Source organism: Hemiscyllium ocellatum, chromosome 7 (genome assembly GCF_020745735.1).
Source record: "Hemiscyllium ocellatum isolate sHemOce1 chromosome 7, sHemOce1.pat.X.cur, whole genome shotgun sequence".
NCBI lineage: Eukaryota > Metazoa > Chordata > Chondrichthyes > Orectolobiformes > Hemiscylliidae > Hemiscyllium > Hemiscyllium ocellatum.
This window is the reverse complement of record NC_083407.1, coordinates 29,791,562-29,815,218: the sequence shown is the minus strand read 5'-3', so window position 1 is coordinate 29,815,218 and position 23,657 is coordinate 29,791,562.

The window sequence follows — 23,657 nt, the reverse complement described above, 5'->3', positions numbered from 1 at the left end:
TTTTTCTTCCATTATAATTTCTAATCTAAATGTCTTAAACTGTGTGGGACCTTGTAGGTTCCAGCAGCTCTTTGGAATCAAATTAAACTATCACAGATGAATTTGACCAGAAAATTTGGGCAACTAATCTACACAGAAACCCAAAACAGAGACGTTCTCTCTTGGTTTGAATCACTATCATATCTTTTAATGAGAAAAGCCACTGGATAGCAAAAGAATGGGAATCCCATCCATTACGTGCCTTCCTAAAGAAAGTGAATTATAGCAACTAAAATATTTTCGAACTGCGTTTGGCTAACTTATTATAGGCCAAGGATTGAGCATGAAATGAGATTTTGGCAGGACCTCCAACCCAATGATTGAACCGTCCCTCAAAAACTGGAAAAAATAATTCAGATGTATCTCAGATATCTATTATATAACTGAACATCAACCAAAGGTTGTATCTTGAATGGTCTTGGTTTGTCTGAGCCAGTGGGTTGGATCCTCTTATACTTTTGTGCTCAATGAGAATGGGCTCAGGCACACACTAAACTCAGAACAAAGCACTAAAATGGCCAGGATGTAGAAGATCCCTAAACAAACTAAGGGTGATCCTGGACTTAAGTTCAGGTAATGTAGCACGCAAGTGGTTGAAGTATTAGTCGGGGAGCATTTTGCAGGCAACAATCCTAATTAGATCAAGACTGTTCTGGAAAAGGACAGGGATGAATCTGGGAACAAGGTCCTAAATGAGGGGTAGGCTAATTTTAATCAGATCAGGTATGATTTGGCCAGATGGACTGGGAATAGATGATGTTATGTAAATCAGTGTCAGAGCAGTGGGATGCATTCAAGAAGGAAACAAGGGAAGTACAGGGTCAACATGTTCCAGTAAAGACAAAAGGTAGAGCCAACAAATCCTCTAAACACCGGATATCAAGAAATATACAGGATTGGTTAAAGAAGCTGATAGCTGATCCCGATGACTCAAAATGGCAGAAATCCAAGGGGAGTACAGAATGTGTAATTAGAACCTTAAAATGGAAATTAGGAGAGCAAAACACAGCATGAAAGAATAATGTCAGGTAAAATAAAGGGAAATTCTAAGTTATTTTACAAGCGCATTAAGGAAAAAGTGACAACTAGGGAAAAAGTGTGAGGCTCATTAAGGAAACTGTGACAATTTATGCTTGGAGCCAGAAGTTCTAAACGAATACTTTGTGTTGATGTTCACCACTGAGAGGGACAATGTAGGAACACAAATCATAAAGAAAAACTGTGATATACTTAAAAAAATTAGCATTGACAGAGAGGAGGTTCTGAGTGGTCTGGTAGAGTTAAAAGCAGCTAAATCTCCAGTGCTGGGTAAAATATCCCCCAAGCAATTGAGTGAGGTAAGGGATGAAATAACAAGAGTGTTGGTAATAGCTGGCCACAGGAGAGATACCAGAGGATTGGAGGAGCCAATGAGACTCTGCCTATAAGGTGGTAAAGGCAAAAAAACTCATTTGTGATGCCATGTATACAAGGCTATGGACCAAGTGCTGGAAAATGTTGGTGGCTGTTTTGACCAGTGCAGACTCTATACATGAAAAGACCTTTTCCTCTGCTGCTGACCTCGATGACTCTAGGATTCTAGTGGATGATGCCTATCTTTCAGAATAACATTGGAGATTCTTTATTCTTCCACAGCATGTAAATGTTACTGGCAAGGTCAATGTTTGTTGTTCATCCATGCTACCCTTGCATCAATGGCTTGCTGGGTCTTTTCAAAGGGTAGTTAAGAGTGGACTACATTGGATTGGTCAGGAGTTACATGTGGGCCAGACTAGACAAGGATGGCACACCTTCTTCGCAAAAGGACCAAATGGATTCTGCACCAGATGGGTTTTTAACGCCAATAAATGATGGTCAAGCTTACCCTTACAGGGACTAGTTTTCAATTTCAGAGTATTTATTGAGTTAACATTTCATCAAATGCTATTGTGGATTTTAATCCCTCTCCCCCAAAGTATTAGCCGAGCATCTAGATTAGTCCAATGACATTACCATTATACCACCATCACCCACTTTCTACAGGAAGGAACAGTGGGGGAGGAAGTGTTGGCCTGCATTTGGATGAATGTATTATAATTAGTCTGTGAAATGCGCCCTCACAAAATTCAGCAATTTTCAGATACAGATGCCAATAACATTAATCCTGAATTGATGTATTTCCCCCAGAGATCTCAATGAGTCAGAAAATCTAGTTTGGTATGTTTCCTTACTGAGCCACTGAAAAAAATCAGTTTACATAACACTTTACATCTGATGGAGTAAAGTTTTGTTTTTAAGCACTGGTGCTTCACACAGAACCTGAGTGCAGTATTGCCAAAGCAATATGGATAGAGGAATCATGTGTCAGAGACTGGTTGATTGTTCTTCCAAAAATGTGAGTGAAAAGTAATAAAACTAAATTCTGTAGTGAGTGCACCATGCTCTCTTCCAGGTTTTTCTTGTTGCATTGTGACCAAAGATTGGGTAATAAAGATGTAAATCTACCTTGCTTTGTTTATAAAAGTCATGGTTAAATAGCTAAGGAAATAAAAATGATAGGATGAAAATTCATCTGGTCCCCATTAGCATACTATGGTTTTAACTTGAACATACACAGAGCAACAAAAGCAATTCTTCCTCCCAATTTCCACTAACAGGACACCATAATGCAAAGTTACATTCATCTCATCTCTAGTTTAAAACTGACTGAAGTATAAAGCATTAAAATACCTATTATTGCTGGAAACATTCAGTAAAGCTTGAATTGGATATGTCATTGCAAAATAGGGAAAAAGCATGAAACAGACCACTATCCATTCAAAGGTTTATTTCCAGACATATTTAATCTTTAGATAAAAGCAAATTACTGCGGATGCTGAAATCTGAAACCAAAAGAGAAAACGTAAAAAAGAGCTGACGTTTCGAGTCTAACTGACCCTTTGACCCTTGTCCTTACAGATGCTGCCAGACCTGCTGAGATTTTCCAGCATTTTCTCTTTTGGTTTCATATTTAATTTCTAATCGCCGTTGTTGCATCCGATATTCCAAACATACTAGCTGCTGTGAATTACCTTAGTGGAGCAAGTGGCAAACAATGTTGTATCTGTTGCTGGCTACAACCTTATCTGGTAAGACTGTGGTACAGATGGTAAGTAGTTGCTCCAAATTCAAAAGGTCTAGAGAAGGTTTAAAAGTAATTTCATTAGAAAAAAAACACTCTCTTTTGACCAATTCACTTTTCCCTCTTCCATATTTTTTAAAGGCATTGATTCCTGCCTAGCATACAGAATGTTAGGATATTATCCTTTCGTATTATGTCCAAGTGATCTCTCTTTGCTACTGCTCTGAGACAAAGATTGTCATCAGATTTTGCCCAGGAAAGCTGATTTCCTCCTCATTCAAAATCCATACAAGAGCATTGCAACAAATCACTAGATCTGCAGGATCGGTGTAGAATCTCTGCTCTCCATACGCATGAGCAATGATATTATTGTTGGTCAGTCTGTCAGATGGTAAAATCATTCTGATTTGTATTTTTAGCATAAATTCAGGTATTCAGGTTTTTAACACCTTCAACTCCATGTATTGCTCTTAATATGCCAAATGACATTTTCCAGGTATTAAAGAGTTAATTACATTTTCATACCACAAGGTTGAGCCATGGACTACAATATCATGTTGGCTTGGGTCATGTGATACCATCTTGTTTATAGCTATAATTAAATCTCTAAACAAGAAATACATTGTTCTGTGGAAGGAGTGTGGAATTCATTTAAGAGACAGTAGGCTCCCTATTCATAATCTCACAAGGCTAGGATTTCATGATGTCACTGCAGGGAAAATCCTACATAATTGCTTTTTTTTAAGATTGTGTCTGTCCTGCAGTACCACAGGACACAGTGCAGCAACAAAAAGTAATACAAACCAGTTAGAATACAGCTATCTCCCATTTTATCATAACAGGATTATGTGGCAATTCATATGAGCATAACTCTATTTTAAATCACAATGACAGTCTGCAGCATTCAAAGTCATTCTACTGACTGCGTTCTCTTACATACTGTACTAAACTGAGTTTGTATTTCTATTTTTTTAAAGTAATGTTAATGACATTTTTGTCAAATGCCCTTTTTCCTCGAGTAAGAAATTCATGTAGCTACAACCTGAAGATAGACTGTTTGGTTCAATTTGATGTCTATATATTGAACAAGCAAATGTTTATATTTATATTTATCCATCCTGTTTCTATACTTCATCAATTATTTATGCTTCATCATTTAATTAATGCAATCTTTACAGTGGGCGGCACGGTGGCACAGTGGTTAGCACTGCTGCCTCACACTGCCAGAGACCCGGGTTCAATTCCTGCCTCAGGCGACTGACTGTGTGGAGTTTGCACGTTCTCCCCGTGTCTGTGTGGGTTTCATCCGGGTGCTCTGGTTTCCTCCCACATTCCAAAGATGTGTGGGCCAGGTGAATTGGCCATGCTAAAATTGTCCGTATCGTTAGGTAGGGGGTAAATGTATGGGTGGGTTGCGGGTTGGTGTGGACTTGTTGGGCCGAAGGGCCTGTTTCCACACTGTAAGTAATCTATGTTGGGCATTATTTGCCGAGAGAAACTTATAAGTCAGGATCCAGCAGCAATCAATAATGCTAACTTTCCCATTAATTACTTTCCCTTGGTTGAATGCAGTAAAAAAAACTTTTTAAAATAAATCTTTCTTAACTTGAATCTGCAGGAATATTTCTCATAAAACTGAAATTAGTAACTTCTTCAAAACCTATTCTGTGTCTATTCTCTCCATTCCTCTTCTCCAGTCCCATGTTCAGTCCTTGCCAAACGACCGTTCAGTTGCTCTTTGTTTGAATAGGAAAAAGTTGAACTGGATCATTAAGCAAAACATAACTGTTTGGGTTCTTATTTTGGCAGCTATTCTTCACACCTTTACACTTCTTTAGATATTAATGATATTAATATTATTAAATATTAATTAATCATTTGTTCACTATCCCTCAATTCATTGATGATGTCTATTCAGGGTCACATGTTCCTACCATGGATCTACACAAACTTGTAGTTGTTTGGGTACAAGGGACATGGCATCTTGTGTGTAGTGGTTTCCAAAACATGAGATCTGCTTCATTTTTTGCTGTGTTTCTTATATTACAGGGGAAGAAGTAGGACATTCAGCCCATCGAGTCTGTTCTACCATTCAATGAGATCATGGCTGATCCAATAAATCTTCAATTCCACTTTCCTGCTTTTATCCAAAACCTTTTATTCCCTTACCAATGAAAAATCTGTCTATTCTAGCTTTGAATATAGTTAATGACCCATTCTCAACAGTCCTCTGTGGTTTAGAATTCCACAGATTCACTTTCCTGTGAGAAAAGAAATTTCTCCTTACCTCTGTTTTAAATATGCAACCCCTAATCTGAGATTATGCCATCTGGTCCTAGACTCTCCCACAAGGAGAAACCTTTCAGCATTTACCCTGTCATGTTCCTTAAGAATTTTATGTGTTTCATCTATGATCTTATTGAATGGCGGTGCAGGCTTGACGGGCCAAATGGCCTGCTTCTGCTTCTATTTCTTATGTTAATTGGGTCACCACTCATTCTTCTAAACCTTAGTGAATGCCAGCCCAATCCACCCCATCTGTCTTCATAAGACACTCCCTCCATACCAGTCATCACTCTAATGAACCTTCTCTGGACTGTCTGATGCCTGTAAATCTTTCCTTAGATAAGGGACCTAAACTGTTCTGCAGCATTTACTTTGTCCTTCACTGAAAAGTTGGGAAACTAGCACCTACTGTGTGTCATAGTTTTCAGTTTTCCAGACAGTATTCAGTCCATTACAGTTTACTTTGCTAGAGATTTACTTGAAGACTTGTGGAGCTGGTTTCAAGAAGGAAACGTATATTTTTGTTTGATAGTTCTCCCATTGAATCCAGAGGATGCAGTAGAGGCATTGTGGGGGACTTTCTCTAACATCCTCATGTGTTGTTGATATATAGTCCATGTCTTATTGCAGTATAGCAGCGTGGTAATGACAGATGCTTTGAACACTTGCACTTTTGGAGATTTATGGGGGCCTTTATTGTCAAAGATTCACTGTGACAATTTATGGATGGTAGACCTTGTGCAACTGATCCAGATGATCAGTTTTTTTTTTAAGGAAAGCTTACTTTTAGAGGGATGGCAGTGCAGAGAGGGCAATGTTCCTCTTGCAACATGTATGAGGTGAGGGAAGCCATTAGCGTCCCTGCTGAGTACACTTGCAAGAAGTGCACCCATCTCCAGCTCCTCCAAACCCGTGTTAGGGAACTGGAGCTGGAGTTGGATGAACTGCGGATCATTCGGGAGGCAGAGGAGGTCATAGATCGGAGCTTTAGGCAAGTAGTTACTCCGAAAGTTCAAGATAGATGGGTGACAGTGAGGGGGAGTGGGAGGAGGAAGCCAGTGCAGGGACCCCCTGCGGTCATTCCCCTCAAGAACAAGTATACCGTTTTGGATACTTGTGGGGGGGATGACTTACCAGGGGCAAGCAATGAGGTTCAGGCCTCTGGCACGGAGCCTGGCCCCGTTGCACAGAAGGGTAGGGTGGAGAAAGGTAGAGCAATAGTTCTTGGGGACTCGATAGTGAGGGGTACAGACAGACGGTTTTGTGGGGGCGACAGGGACTCACGTTTGGTATGTTGCCTCCCAGGTGCAAGGGTACGTGATGTCGCTGATCGTGTTTTCCGGGTCCTTAAGGGGGAGGGGGAGCAGCCCCAGATCGTGGTCCACGTTGGCACCAACGATATAGGTAGGAAGAAGGGTGAGGATGTCAGACAGGCTTTCAGGGAGCTAGGTTGGAAGCTCAGAGTTAGAACAAACAGAGTTGTAGTCTCTGGTTTGTTACCCGTGCCACGTGATAGAGAGTCGAGGAATAGGGAGAGAGAGCAGTTGAATGCGTGGCTACAGGGATGGTGCAGGAGGGAGGGATTCCGGTTTCTGGACAACTGGGGTCCTTTCTGGGGAAGGTGGGACTTCTATAAAAAGGATGGGCTACACCTGAACCTGAGGGGCACCAGTGTCCTTGGAGGGAGGTTTGCTAGTGCTCTTTGGGAGGGTTTAAACTAACTCCGCGGGGGCATGGGAACCAGGACTGTAGCTTTAGGGTACAGGACCTTGAGTGTAGGGAGGTTAGGAATAATGCAGCGATCTCTAAGGAGGGTGCCTGTAACCAGAAAGGTGGATTGAAGTGTGTATACGTCAATGCCAGAAGTATAAGGAATAAGGTAGGTGAACTTGCAGCGTGGGTTGGTACCTGGGTCTTCGATGTTGTGGCCATTACAGAGACGTGGGTAGAACAGGGACAAGAATGGCTGTTGCACGTTCCAGGGTTCAAATGTTTTAGTAGGATCAGACATGGGGGTAAAAAAGGGGGAGGCGTGGCATTACTTGTCAAAGACAGTATCACAGCAGTGGAATGGACGATGGAAGAGGACTTGCCATCTGAGGTAGTTTGGGCTGAGGTTAGAAATAGGAAAGGTGAGGTCACCCTGTTAGGTGTTTTCTACAGGCCTCCTAATAGTCCTAGAGAAGTAGAGGATAATATTGCGAGGATGATTCAGGAAAAGAGTGAAGGTAGCAGGGTGGTTGTTATGGGGGACTTTAACTTCCCAGATATTGACTGGGAGAGCTATAGCTCGAGTTCATTAGATGGGTCGGTGTTTGTACAATGTGTGCAGGAGGGTTTCCTGACACAATATGTCGACAGGCCAACAAGAGGGGAGGCTATATTGGATTTGGTTCTAGGTAATGAACCAGGCCAGGTGTTAGACTTGGAGGTAGGTGAGCACTTCGGGGACAGTGACCACAACTCGGTGACTTTTACTTTAGTGATGGAGAGGGATAATCGTGCGCCGCAGGGCAAGAGCTATAGCTGGGGGCAGGAAAATTATGATGCAGTGAGGCATGACTTAGGTTGTGTGGATTGGAAAAATAGGCTTCAAGAGAAGAACACTAATGAGATGTGGGGATTGTTCAAGGAGCAGCTACTGCGTGTCCTCGATAGGTATGTACCAGTCAGGCATGGTGTAAAGGGCCTTGTGAGGCAGCCGTGGTTTAGTAAGGAATTGGAGTCCCTTGTGAAAGGGAAGAAGGCGGCATATGTAAAGATGAGGCGTGAAGGTTCAGTAGGGGCGATTGAGAGTTATAAGGTAGCCAGGAAGGAGCTAAAGAGGGAGCTAAGAAAAGCGAGAAGGGGACATGAAAAGTCTTTAGCTGGTAGGATTAGGGAAAACCCAAAGGCTTTCTATAGGTATGTCAAGAATAAAAGGATGACTAGGGTAGGTAACGGTCCAGTCAAGGATAGTAGTGGGAAGTTGTGTGTGGAGGCGGAGGAGATTGGAGAGACATTAAATCAGTACTTTTCATCAGTATTCACTCAGGAACAGGACACTGTTGCTGATGTGAATATGGAATCACAACTAATTAGAATGGATGGCCTGGAAATATGCAGGGAAGAGGTTTTGGGAATATTGGAAAGGATGAATATAGATAAGTCTCCTGGGCCTGATGGCATTTACCCCAGGATCCTATGGGAAGCTAGGGAGGAGATAGCAGAGCCATTGGCCTGGATTTTTATGTCGTCATTGTCAATGGGAATAGTACCAGAGGACTGGAGGATAGCGAATGTGGTCCCATTGTTCAAGAAAGGGAGTAGGGATAGCCCTAGTAACTATAGGCCAGTGAGTCTGACTTCAGTGGTGGGCAAAGTCTTAGAGAGAATGGTAAGGGATAAGATTTATGAACATCTGGGTAAGAATAACGTGATCAGGGATAGCCAGCATGGTTTTGTGAAGGGCAGGTCGTGCCTCACAAACCTTATTGAGTTCTTTGAGAAGGTGACTATGGAAGTGGATGAGGGTAAAGCAGTAGATGTTGTGTATATGGATTTTAGTAAGGCGTTCGATAAGGTCCCCCATGGTAGGCTAATGCTAAAACTTCGGAGGTATGGCATTGAGGATACATTAGAGGTTTGGATTAGGAATTGGCTGGCTGGAAGGAGACAGAGGGTAGTAGTTGATGGATTATGTTCATCTTGGAGCGCAGTTACTAGCGGTGTACCACAAGGATCTGTTTTGGGACCATTGCTTTTTGTTATCTTTATAAATGATCTAGAGGAAGGACTTGAAAGCTGGGTAAGCAAGTTTGCGGATGACACGAAAGTCGGTGGAGTTGTGGATAGTGAGGAAGGAAGTGGTAGGTTACAGCGGGATATAGATAAGTTGCAGAGCTGGGCGGAAATGTGGCAAATGGAATTCAATGTAGCTAAGTGCGAAGTCGTTCACTTTGGTAGGAATAACAAGATGATGGATTACTGGGCTAATGGTAGGCTACTTGGTAGTGTGGATGAGCAGAGGGATCTTGGTGTCTATGTACACAGATCTCTGAAAGTTGCCACCCAGGTAAATAGTGCTGTGAGGAAGGCATATGGTGTACTGGGCTTTATTGGCAGAGGAATTGAGTTCCGGAGTCCTGAGGTCATGTTGCAGTTGTATAAGACTCTGGTGAGGCCTCATCTGGAGTATTGTGTGCAGTTTTGGTCGCCATACTATAGGAAGGATGTGGAAGCTTTAGAACGAGTGCAGAGGAGGTTTACCAGGATGTTGCCTGGAATGGTAGGAAAATCTTATGAGGAAAGGCTGAGGCACTTGGGGCTGTTCTCATTGGAGAAGAGAAGGTTTAGGGGAGATCTGATAGAAGTGTATAAGATGATTAGGGGTTTAGATAGGGTAGATACTAAGAACCTTTTACCGCTAATGGAGTCAGGTGTTACTAGGGGACATAGCTTTAAATTAAGGGGTGGTAGGTATAGGACAGATGTTAGGGGTAGATTCTTCACACAGCGGGTTGTGAGTTCATGGAATGCCCTGCCCGTATCAGTGGTGAACTCTCCTTCTTTATGTTCATTTAAGCGGGCATTGGATAGGCATTTGGAAGTTATTGGGCTAGTATAGGTTAGGTAGGACTCGGTCGGCGCAACATCGAGGGCCGAAGGGCCTGTACTGCGCTGTATCCTTCTATGTTCTATGTTCTATGTTCTATGTTGAATCTCCTTGGCTACCAAAGTAAAGGAAGTGCTCAACATCTTCCAGAATCCGTCCTGTAAAATATATGTGAAGTGGAATATTAGTTTCATCTGAACTTGTGTTGCGTATAAGTTTTAGGCAACATGCAAGGGATAGCTAGGCTGAGTCTATTGAATCCAGAATTGAAAAAAATTGAGCAATGCTTGAAAATCTGAGACAAAGTGGGCAGCAACACTGCAGTCATGCACAACTATAGATTATAGGCAAAGGGTGTGCTGCTAGGAAAGCACAGCCAGTCAGGCAGCATCCGAGGAGCAGGACATTCGACATTTCAGGCATAAGCTCTTCATCAGGAAGGTCTAATGCCCGAAACATCAACTTTCCTTCTGCTCAGATGCAGCCTGACCAGCTGTGCCTTTCCAGTATCACACTCTTTGACTCTGATCTCCAGTATCTGCAGCGCTTATTTTCTCCAAACTATAGATTATGCATATCTATGCTGATCAGTTCAGTTTTGGTGTGGAGATGACTGAGATTAAACAATTTTCTATCTGGGTGGAATTTAATATTTAGACTAGATGTTGAAGTTGTTTCTTCATGTAGTGAATAGCCACTGCCACATAGGTTGCAAATGGTAATAGGGCTAACTCGCAGACTTGACTGACATCAGCCCAAAGTTTGAAGGGGACGTTTTAGGTTTCCCACTCAAGCCAGTTGCAATCTTGTCATCATTACACTGTCACAGGATTCAAATAAAATTCTTTGGACATCTGAACTCTGGAGCATAATCAACAGACTCTTGAACTTCCGGAATCAAATGCTTTGGTTATGCCATCACTAGTTAACTTTGTCTGCATCACACCACATTTTATGTGACTCCTTGAAAGATAGTCATTCAAGATAGGGAAAATCAAAACCTGTCAAAATGATATGTGTACTTTATGACTTATTGACTGAGTTGAATGTAGAACTAATGGCAATCATAGTATGGTCTGTAGTCTGTTCTAAACAAAAGTATTAACTTCAACAGGAGTAGAGTAACAAGATCCCATTTCATTAAAAGATAGAATTATATTCTTGTTATCAATGTCAGCATGATGGCACAGTAGTTAGCACTGCTGCCTCACGGTGCTAGAGACCTGGGTTCAATTCCTGCCTCAGGCAACTGTTGGTGTGGAGTTTGCACATTCTCCACCTGGGTTTCCTCTGGGTGCTCTGGTTTCCTCCCACAGTCCAAAGATGTGCAGGTTAGGTGAATTGGCTGTGCTAAATTGCCTAAATTGTTGGGTGAAAAGGGAATGGGTCTGGGTGGGTTGTTCTTTGTAGGGTTCGTGTGGACTTGTTAGGCCGAAGGGCCTGTTTCCACACTGTAAGTAAGCTAATGCCATGAAACTGCCAAATCTTTGTGTTATTGTTAATGAAGTTGTATTTTGTTCAATTTGGAAGTTTGGAATTATGTCCCACAAAATAAATATTTTAACCTAATTTGAAAACATTTTAAGAGTGTGTAGACATTATTCCATGTTATGCTAAAAACATCATAGCGCTGCTTTCACACGAAAACTAAAGATACATGAGATCCTTCAAAGATGGTTAGATGTTAATCTGTTAAAATGGTTTTCCATATGTTGAATTATTAATCTAAGCCACACCATTAAGACAATATGCTGACTGAATGCTCATCAATCTTCACTGGAAGACAGGAACAATCAGAACGTGAATCATGTTGAGCTTTTGTTGCAAAAATATCATCAATAGATGTCTGAGAACTAGTTACTTGAGGACACTGTAGTTAGTTCATGGTACATTGCAACTAATCCAATGCTTGAAAATGTCTGTAATCTAACCTGATATACATTTCTTAGAAATTTGTTCAGAGGATGTGGGTGTTGCTGGTTAGGCAAGCTTTTATTGTGCACCCTAATTGCCAGGAGTCACATGTTGGCCAAACAGGGTAAGAATGACAGTTTACTTCCCTAAAGGACATTAGCGAACCAGATGGATTTTCCTCACAGTTGACAACAATTTTATGATCATCATTAAGTATTTAACTCCAGAATTCTATTGAATTCAAATTACACCATCTGCTATGATAGGTTTTGAACCTAGGTCCCAGACTATTACTTGGATCTGTGGACTAATAGTTTAGAGATAATATCACCTATCCATGTTTCTTTTGAAAGTTCAAAACATTTTTATTGTCATGCAATTACCATTAAAGCATAAATTAAACAACAAGAGTAGATTCACACCTGGTCGCTTAGTGACAGTGACCAATTTACGCTATACTCTAGAGAACTGCATTTGCCCCTGAAGTCAAACATGACAGTCAGATTTTGCCTGGTAACCAAAACCTAAGAAGTGTTGCCTTAGAATTGACTGAATTGGAACACAAATGTAGTTCAATAACTCAGAATTTGGATGGATAATGCACATCAGAGCAATAGAGATGAAACAGTCTCTGTTGGATCGTTCAGTTGTTTCTGTGAGAAAGGATGATTTCTGCCCAAGTTGTTGGAGACATAATGGAACCTTTAAAAGAAGCACCCACAACACCCTAAGTGCATTTACCCAGTGAAATATAAAACTAATTCAGAGTATACGAACAATGATTTTTGAAAAAACCCATGGCTTTTGTTCTGTGTCAGTTGAGTTGGTGAATATGTTGACATTACTATGTAATGGATGACAGATCATAGCAATTAAAATTCCAGTCATTTACCTTTCTATGTTTCATGTCAACTATGCCTGACTTCAGACCAGGCCGAGAGCATTTTCATTATTGATTTCATGACTCCTGTTGTTGCTATAAATACATTTTTAAAGTTTGTGAAGCATACAAAAATCTTACTGGCAAATGATGAAACATTGAACCTATACAATTTAAATTGCTACTTTCGCTGTCTTGTGGGCAAACACATTAATAATGTTGTAATATGCAAACAATGATGTCTGTCAAAGACAATATACTGATATTGACTGTTGTTCAGGGTGATAGTGACAAAAGTTACTCGAAAGATTACACTCAGGAGCAATCAATATTAGAAAGCTGAAATCCAAAGGTTGAGATATTATGACATTCAGCAGATGGATTTTACAGTTAGAAAGTTAATATTTTATCTCTATCACATTGCAGAAAATTGCATATATAACATCTGAAGTAGACTGGTGTGGATTTTTTTTATCATGCAAATTTTTCTTTCTTTTCTCATCGACTCCTTCCTGAGGCAATCTCTGTCATTTGATCTGTTATTCAATGGGATGGATCTTGCCTTTTTGCTTGTATAATAGGGTGGATAGAAAATTGGTAACCCAGAAACCTTAAAGGAAATCTTGTGAGAGATATCAAATGGGCCACTATCTTGCTATTACCCATTTCATACTAACATAAATTCGAGATCTAACACAGTGAGTGTTAATGTAACTCAATGCTGTTCTCACATGACATCCACATGTAGAGACTTTTAGAAGCTGTCAACTGAAGTAACCTTCCCCTTCCTAAACGACTAAAAATGTTAATTATAACACCTTACTGTTACACCAGCGAACGTAAACTAACTCAGTATAAAGTTAAAAATCACACAACACGAGGTTTAATTGGAAGGACACTAGCTTCCATCTGTTAAACCTGTTGGACTATAACCTGGTGTTGTGTGATTTTTAACTTTGTACACCTCAGTCCAACACCAGCATCTCCAAATCATAACTCAGTATAGGCAGAGCTTAAACCTGTAAGCCTCAACCTGTGTGATTAGTGACATTTTCCCCTGTAACCTGCCATTGAATTGGCTGTAATTTTCAAACCCGTGACTTCATGGCAGTCAGGTTTGTTTGTGATCCTGTCATAATTAAACATCATTAATAAACTGCTGACGAATAAGGACCTCACACTTCAGTTTTTTTTTCCCTGAACCATGGAATGAATGAAACTTAAAATATAGGCAAGTCCTGTCACAAATTATTAAAGTATATTGTCTTCAAAGCATTGAGTGAGCTGGTTAGGAGTATGTTGTGGAGTATTCAAATAAATTATTCAAATGAAAGACAATTGAACAGTAAAATTGCATTTAACTGTCTGCATTCTTGCAAGAGCAGTATAATAGTGAAATGTCTAATCTTCAATTACATTGATGTAAACATCAATATCTAGTGACATTGTATAAGTAGCCTGAATCAATCAGTGAAGCACCTTACAAAGCACCAGTCTTTGGGATGTCAAAGGGTGCTAATCTTTTTTGTTTTCTTCTTCTTTGATTCAATTCACTGATGATAATAACCTTCCAGATAGTGTCAGCACAACTGGGCAATCATGGAAATGGTCAGATTGCATTTCACCAGTCAAAATTGCAATTCAAAAGTCTAATAACTATACAACATGGCCTCCAGGCATCATTGAAGGTGCGTTCCCTAAATGTTTTATGTATTTCATGTGAATTGTCAGACTGAAATAGGAGAAAAATCTAAATTTATAGATCTGCTTTCACCATAAGGTTTTGAATATTAAAGGGTCACAATTGCTCCTTGTATTGGAGTAATCACACTCAAAGATTGAGCAGTGATGTTTAGTAATTTCATAAATTCAAGTTAACACAGAAATTGCATGGCCCCCTGCACAACTCACAAAATTGCTGCCTGCCCTTCCAGCTCTTTTTGCATATTACTGTAAATTCCATGAGTAATATTTTAAAAAGACTTGGTAGAATTTGTTAAAACTCCTTAAGCCACTGTTCCCACCCTGCCGTTTGAAACATTGATTCTAGCAGTTGCATCAATTTACCAATTTTGCCATAGATATCTTTGAGAATTCAGAGGCATCAGTCATTCCTGTATGAATCATAGAATCCTACAGGAATGAAGGAGGCTATTGTTTCCATGCCAGCTCCCTGAAAGTGCTACCAATTATTCCAAATTCCCTGCCCTTTCCCCATAGCCCTGGACATTTTTTTTCTTTTAAAGTAGAATTGAGGTTACTTTCGAGTATGTTTCCACTGCCCAGCATAATGCATTCCTAATAATTACAATTTGCTAAACGAAGCGTTCTCTCTTTTTCCTGCCCACACCCATACCACGAACCATCAGCTCCACCTAAGCTTTTCATCCAACTGTTTAAATTGAAGTCCTTTGTTTACCAAACCGTCTGTAAATTGAAACAAATTCTTTCTATCTGCTTTATCAAAATACCTCCTGCTTTTGGAGATGGCATTTTAAGCTGCTTTACTTCCCAGCTAATGATTAAAAGAACAATTATGATGGATTAATATTGAAGCTTAAGCTTCCAACAGTGTGATGACTGAGAATATGATTGATATTCTGAAGGTTGGATCATTGAAGAGGTGCAATGTAATCTGGGGAAACTACAAAGATCAGTGAGGCCTACGGCATACTTTACAATCTAGCCATTAAAAGGGGCATTCTCCATGGGGAGCAAAGAGAAGAGTGAGCAGGGCAGGTGGGAGAGGGGAGGAAGATGAGGAAGATAATGATCTGAGTTTCGAGGACAGTCAGTATTTTATACCTAAAGATTTAGAAGGCATCTTAAATTAGATTCTTCCTCATAGTCCTGTCATTGAGAGCAATTCATTAATTCCATCCTTCTCACTTTTGCTTTCCTCTGCAATGAAGATGTTTCAGGAATACGTTCTCTGCTTCCAGCCACAGTCCATTATTCAACCCATGACAAAAATCTCAAATCTCAAAGACATGGAAATTGTTTTTCATAAAGCAGAGAGCACAACGGTTGACTCATTGTTTCCTATGCGTACTCCCCACTCTACTGAAAGGTCCTAGCTGATCCCCTAATACATTGTTCAAAACACAGGTGAAAGCAACTGGAAGATTATGCAAGAAGCTGCTTTCCCCACTCAGATGGACATTTTCCTCTCATATTTGCTGCAGAAAAACTCAATATCATGTACCTATCAGCATTAAGCGTAGGATAGAAATACTTTGTGATTGAAGGAACATTAAGCCAGGCTTTAGGAATGGTTTCTCTCAGTCTAAGGCCTGGGACCCGAGGTTTATAAGGAAACTCTGATTTGAGGAGGAGGTCAACAAATATCAGGAGAACAGGTAAAGAGTGGGGTTCATGGAATGGGGTAAAACTCTGGCAGACTGAGGGGTAGGAATGTGCTGACCATAGTGGTGTTGGTGGGGAGGGCATGTGGAGGTAGTTGGGGGTGAGTGGGATTAAGAGGCTTGAAGGGTTTAGGGATGAGTGTTGGGAGTGGAAGGCTGGAAGTTGGGAGTGGTGGGGTAAGAGGAGCAAGTGGGTGAGAAGGCAACAGGGTTGAGGTGAGAGAGTCAGGGATGGTGTGTTTTGAGGTGCAGAGAGGTGAAGCCGTGATAGTGCCGAGGTCCAGCAGTCGGAGTAATAATCAAATAGGTCCTGCAGAGGGAATGACAGACAGGTAGGAGGTGGGGGAGGGGATGGGAATGATCAGTGAGGCATTTGGCTAGCTATAGTGGTTGGAAGCAGGTAGATCTTATTGACTATGAAATCCTTGATTGGGGTTGTTAATCTGGGCCAATCAGAGAGCCCTGGCTGACAAATATAAGCAGGGGATTTGCAGTAGTGTGGGGGTAAGAAAAATCAAACAGGAGTCTCGGAAGTTCTGCTCGCTCTGAGAGCTGGCTCTGAGGGAGTTGGAACAGTGTCATGTACTATGCAGGTGTAAATAAAGGGAGAGAAAAAAATAAACAGGGGATTCAGAATCTTCTCACTTCAACGATTGAACTTGAGCTGGCAGGCCACAGTTAGTGTACTGTGCACATTTAAATAAAGGGTGACTTGGTGACATGATACCAGCCTCTGTGCAGTTATTTCAGTACGTGGTGGTGGAAGGAATGATTACTGAGTGGTTGCTTGTTGGAGAGGGGGCAGGGAGATAAGAAGTTGGATGGCTTGCTAGATTTCCAGTGAGAATGAGAGCAGAAAAGTCACAGGAAACAGGGTGAGGAGTGAAATGTGAGTCTGGCTGTCTTGGCCAGTTGTGTCAGATTTGGGAGGAATAGGGAGAGATTTGGGCAAGTGAGAAAGTGAGTGAAGTGAGAGTTGGACTGTTGATGGGGAGAGCATAGAGTGAGATTCATAGGCCCTTTCAGCTACCTTTTCTTCCCAAACTATGGTTAGTGTTGAATAGCTTTTTGTAGCTCTGAATGGTTAACCGTACTGTGCCTCTGATTGGCTATTTGGTCAAGACCCTCCAATTGGCTGTTTAAAGATTGCAGGGACATATTACATTGACAGCTGTGGCTACATGGCAATTTCAACCAGCAAACATCCTAAGGAATAAATGAGGATCAGTGAAATGGCTGGCATATGGGTGATTGACTACAAAGGTGGTGGGGGAAGGGAGGGAGTTGCAGGTTGAATGGGTGAGTGGCTCGGAAAATGGTTGAATGAATGAGTGAGTGAGTGAGTGAGTGAGTAACTGGACGACAAGTTGGTGGATTAAGTAAGTAATTGGGGAGTTGATTGACTGGGAAAATGGTCATGTGAGTGGATGAGTGAGTGACTGGAGGGGTTAAATCTGACAATATTGCTCAGTCTGGTTCCAAGCCCTTCTCCGGCAATCAGGACTTGGGACCCAGTCTTTGTCTCTTTTACCCTCTGCTTCTTAACCAAAAATCAAAAAAAAGGTTTCATCAGTTAGCTTGGCTACTTGGCAGGACATATTCATCGATTACCAAACACAGACAATGCATTGAAAAACTCATGAGGTCTGGCAGCATCTGTGGAAAGAGAAACAGAACTAATGTTTTGAGTTTTGTATGACTGTTCTAAATATAACATGAATTAATTATCCATTTAAATGCTTTTGCTTCTGAAGTATGTGCTAACAAGTCAGTATCTATCTTTCTGAAAATTACACAACCAACATCTCCCATCCTTGCCTCTGAAAAAGATTGAAATGTGGCCTTCCATCTTAAAACAACCTTTTGAGGGTAACTGGGACAAGCAATAAATACAGTCTTAATTGTGTTGTCCACAGCATAAAAGCAAACTTTTTAGAAGTAATAATTTAACTTTGCCTTTACATTAAGAGATTGAAAATATTAGGTAGTTGCTCATAAATTGTTTCAAATATGTATAATGATTTACAGTCCTTTGCTGCTCCCCAAGAGATCATCAATCATCTTTTGCTATTGCACCCAGGACCTGAACTGATGCTGCTTAGATGCTGGTCATCTTGCATAGTCCACTAACTTTTGTGGCATCTTTGTTATAAATGTTCTCCATTGCATTTCAAGACAGCACCAAACTTTGTTTTTACTTATTCACAGGATGAGGACATCACCGGCTGGGCAGCATTTATTGCCCATCCCTAATTGCCCAGAAGGCAGTTAAGAGTCAACCATACTGGGCCTGGAGTCACATGCTGGCCAGCAGTTTTCCTCCCTAAAGAACATTATTGAATCCAACTGGATTTTCCAAAAATTGATTAATTAATCTCTTAATTCCAGTTTCCTTTAAAATAGAATTCAAATTCCATTATCTGCTGTGGCAGGATTCAAACCCAGGTCCCCAGAACATAATCTGGGTTTGTGGATTAACACTCCAGTGATAATACCACTCAGCCATCAACTCCCCTTAATGTCCTTCTTTATGGCTTCTTGCTGACATAATTCATTCACTTCCCCTTCAGAATAAGGTGCAGTTTGAGGAGAAATGATGGCCTTCTGACGTGATTGCTAGACGATTAATTCCAAAACCCAGGTAAAGTTCTAGGGACCCAAATCCAAATTGTGCCAAACAGATGGTAGGATTTGTATTAATGAAAAACCTGAACTAAGGGTCTAATGATAATTATAAAGTTAAAAATCACACAACACCAGGTTATAGTCCAACAGGTTTAATTGGAAGCACACTAGCTTTCAGAGCGACGCTCCTTCATCAGGTGATTGTAGAGGGCTTGATCGTAACACAGAATTTATAGCATAAATTTGAAGTGTGATGTAACTGAAATTATACATTGAAAAATTGATTGTTTGTTAAGCCTTTCATCTGTTAGAATACAGTGATAGTTTCACTTCTTTCATGTGTAAATCATGTGTAAATGTGTAAATTTATACATGAAAGAAGTGAAACTATCACTGTATTCTAACAGATAAAAGGCTTAACAGACAATCAATTTTTCAATGTATAATTTCAGTTACATCACACTGCAAATTTTTGCTGTAAATTCTGTGTTACGATCGAGCCCTCCACAATCACCTGATGAAGGAGTGTTGCTCCGAAAGCTAGTGTGCTTCCAATTAAACCTGTTACTATTACCTGGTGTTGTGTGATTTTTAACTTTGTACACCCCAGTCCAACACCAGCATCTCCAAATCATGATAACTATGAAGCTATTGTTGATTGCCAGGAAAAACCAATCTGGTTTACTAATGTCCTTGAGGGAAGGAAAATGCTGCCATTACCTGGTCTGGCCTATATGACTCCAGACCCACAGGACTATGGCTGACTCTTAAGTGCCCTCAGCACTATATGTGCCAGCCTCACTAGCAATGACCACATCCTGTAAATGGATAAAACAGAACAATGTGATATTCTTTTATTGATTGGCTCATGAAACACAAGTTTCCTTTATGGTGCAATCACAAAATTGACTTCCTTTACGCTGCCACATGAACAATATTCTTATAAAAGAACACAATTCTGAATGTAACTTGGATCTTGGAGAGACACTCTGAAATATTTGTGTGTGATTTGTACTCTTTCACATTACTCAAAATTCTCTGTTTCTCTTGATTGGACTGTACCATTGAATTAGGTAAAAACAATGACTGCAGATGCTGGAAACCAGATTCTGGATCAGTGGTGCTGGAGGAGCACAGCAGTTCAGGCAGCATCCAAAGAGAAGCGAAATCGACGTTTCGGGCAAAAGCCCTACCATTGAATTTGGCTATCAGTTCTCTGCCTTTCATGTTGAATCTGAAAACGGAGAACTCAAAAATCAATTGATACATTATTAATGATATTCACTTGCAGTTAAGCAAATTACAGAAATAAATGGATAAAATAAATAAAGTTCAGCATCATAATTTATTTTAACAAATATTGAAAAAAAAATTGCCACAATTGTGTTTGTCATGTTTAAGCTTTAGGCTTTTTTCAAAATAAAGCTTGTTAAAAAAGTCCAGCAAAACATTGCCCTTTTCATAAAATGTAATATTTTTGAATGGAACAGTTTCTTAGGTTGAAAATGACAAGCTTCATCTTGCACCTTATGCTGAAAGCGGTCTCAAAGTACATCTTCAAGTTCAGATGTTGCATAAGGAACATACCAGTTCACAGATTTCTCTGCACTCAACAGATCTCAGCAGTTCTGTCAGAACATCTGAACACCAAATAATTCTCGTGTTTTATAATTCCTTTGAATGCAGGGCTATCAATCAATTATGATCAAAGCAACATTAGCAGAGACACAAGTAGTAATAGATCACAAAGTTCATGGAATCATGCATTGGAGAGATCCTCTGGAAATCTAATGAAAAGGTAAGTACAGCTTGTCTGCTTCCTACCAGTTTTCCCTTTGTACAGTGAGATGAGTCCAAAAGAATTGCATGAATGGCTGACATAAATACTTCTTCCAAACAAAGGACAGTGCAGATTGTTAACTACAGCATGACATAGGATTTTACGATGCTGAGGAGATTTATTTCTCTACATTGGTTTATGATGAGTCAATGACTGTTTTGAATTTTTAGGCAGTAGATCAATTTGAAGAATGCTCAAATCTGACACAAAGTCTTGCCAACTGGAAAATGTGGAGAACAATTCTAATCATCAATGGGTGGATAATGCTGAATGTTTGATTATGATTTCCTGATATTAGCACCCAGTGGGTAAGGGTGGATGCAAAATTCTTCTGAAAAATTTGCTTGCATTGTTTAAAATTCAGATTGAAGCATTCAACTTAATTTTGTCAGCAAAAAGAAAATGACAGCACAGATTGTACAAGTTACCGCTTGCAAAATTGCAGGCATTGACTTCACTACAATTTCGAAATGTGCTTTCATAAACTATTGTGAGGAGAAGTCTTTCAAAAGGAAGGCTTAATCTTTTCATTTTAAAGAAAAAGTACGCATGAAATGAACGTGGTGTTGTACTTATATAGTTTGCCAGAAAGAAGAACAGACCAGAGCAGGACAGGGCAGACAGAAAGGCTATTGAAGTTTTGATAACATTGGAAATAAAACAGTCTGGTCAACTGTACCTAACTGCACTGTGAATGCCAGTTATAGCACCTGGCCCTCCCACAAGGACTGTAACTGAAGAGGTTCCATCTCAAGTCAAGTGATGCCACTGAGATGAGTGATCTAATTCCTTGCTGTTGCTCGATTAATATCCTGGACCTAATGTTATCATGGAAGCACTGGTTCAAAGGAAAATCACATTGCCTTCTCAGTGGAATGCAAAGTGGATAATTTAACACAAGCAGTCCCTGTCTGCTTAAATCCACCTGAGTTTCCAGTTTTCCTGTATACATCATGCTTTTCTGAAGCAGTCAACAAGCCCCAAACCTTATATCCAAATCAGGCTCCTCCAAAAAATTCCAGAAACTCTTTTTCACTTCTCAAGCACAAAAAAATGTAGAATGTGCATTCTTTATTTGTTTGTGCAAGGTCTTGAACTTGACAAGCATTAATCCCCATCAATTAAATGTAAAAGGTGGTGCAAGATTATTTGACGCTGAGTTAGCCTTGCTTTATCCCACATTCAATTCTGCCACATATTATCATAGCCCACATTGTTCCGACCCTAAGCAGAATTCTGTCCAGTATTCTGAGGAGTTTCTATATTAGCAAGCTCCTGGTAGTCAGTAATTAGCCTCCAATTTGTTTTGTGCCAAGCAGAACTTCAGTCATCAAGTCACAGTCAGGCTTCATAGATTCAGAATCAACTTTGAGGATTCTCTGGACCACATTTTCCTAACTGTATTTCTCCATGCCACCATCTCTGGTGGAGTAGGGGACAGGAATAAAGTATTCTGAGACATTGGCTGAAAGGTAAATGTTTGACAGGTACGACTATAGCAGATTTTTGGATAGCTCTCTCAATTTTGCCATAAATTCCTAGATATTAGTTTTTGCAGAATGGATGTGCCTTTGGCAGTCCACTGAACAGTTTTATTTTAGGACAGTTTTACACAGGAGCTTGCAGAGAATCATTATGAGTCATGTTGCTGTCGGTCTGGAGTCACACTTAGAGCAGGTTGGGTAAGGGTGACAAATAACCTTCACAAAAGGACAGTCTTGAGCCAGATGGGTTTTGTATGACAATCCAGAAATACATGGTCGCTGTGACCGATAATTATTTAAATCTAGATTTTGCTTGTTAAAAAAAATAAGCAAATTGTAATTTCCCAGCCGTAGTTGGGGATTTGAACTCATAGTTCAGGTCTATGTATAAATGATGTTGACATCTCTGTAATGTTCTTCTACACCTGGTGCACTCTTTTGTTGATTATGCAGTCTTCTCCCATCGAAGCTAATTTGCTTCTCCTTCACTCCAGCAATAAGAGTCTGCAGAACATCATCACTTAATCTTGCTTTCCCTTGAATGCTATCTGTTTCCAATTCAAAACAGTTTCTTTAGTCACAGCTGGATTCAAGGAAATGTAAGTTTTAAATAGCTGAGAGCCTTGTAGTGGCTCATTAACAACTGACTCAGCAGACATACTGCAGGTGCATTCCGATTGTCTCATCTGCTGAATCACATCCCATCTCCCTGAAAGCTCTCTGCTGAAAATTGCATACTTCTCATTGTAAAGTTAAGATGCATTGCAAGAAAAGATCATCAAATCTATTTGAAGGCTGAATTTCAAATAGAGTCATAGAGTCATAGAGCTGTACAGCATGGAGACAGATCCATTGGTCCAACCAGTCCATGCCAACCAGATATCCCAACCCAATCTAGTCCCATTTGCTAGCACTTGGCCCATATCCATCTAAGCCCTTCTTATTCATATATTCATCCAAATGCCTTTTAAATGTTGCAATTGTACCAGCTTCCACCACTTACTCTGGCTGTTCATTCCATACATGTGAAAAGATTGCCCCCAGGTCCCTTTTATATCTTTCCCCTCTCATCCTAAACCTATGCCCTCTAGTTCTGGACTCCCCCACTCCATTGTCTATTTATCCTATCCATGCCCCTCATGATTTTATAAACCTCTATAAGGTCATGCCTCAGCATTCAATGCTCCAGATAAAACAGCCCCAGCCTATTCAGCCTCTCCCTATAGTTCAAATCCTCCAACCGTGGCAATGTCCTTGTAAATGTTTTTCTGAAGTCTTTCAAGTTTCACAACATCCTTCCGATAGGAAGGAGATCAGAATTGCAGTATTCCAAAAGTGGTCTAAACAACATCCTGTACAGCCACAACATGATTTCTGTACTCAATACTCTGATAAACCAAATGCCTTCTTCACTATCCTATCTACCTACTACTCTACTTTCACCTGTCTGAGGTATCTTGGTCTTCACCCAATCTTTTTCTTATTGCTATATTGTTAACTCCACTGTATTCACTGCAATTATTCAATACA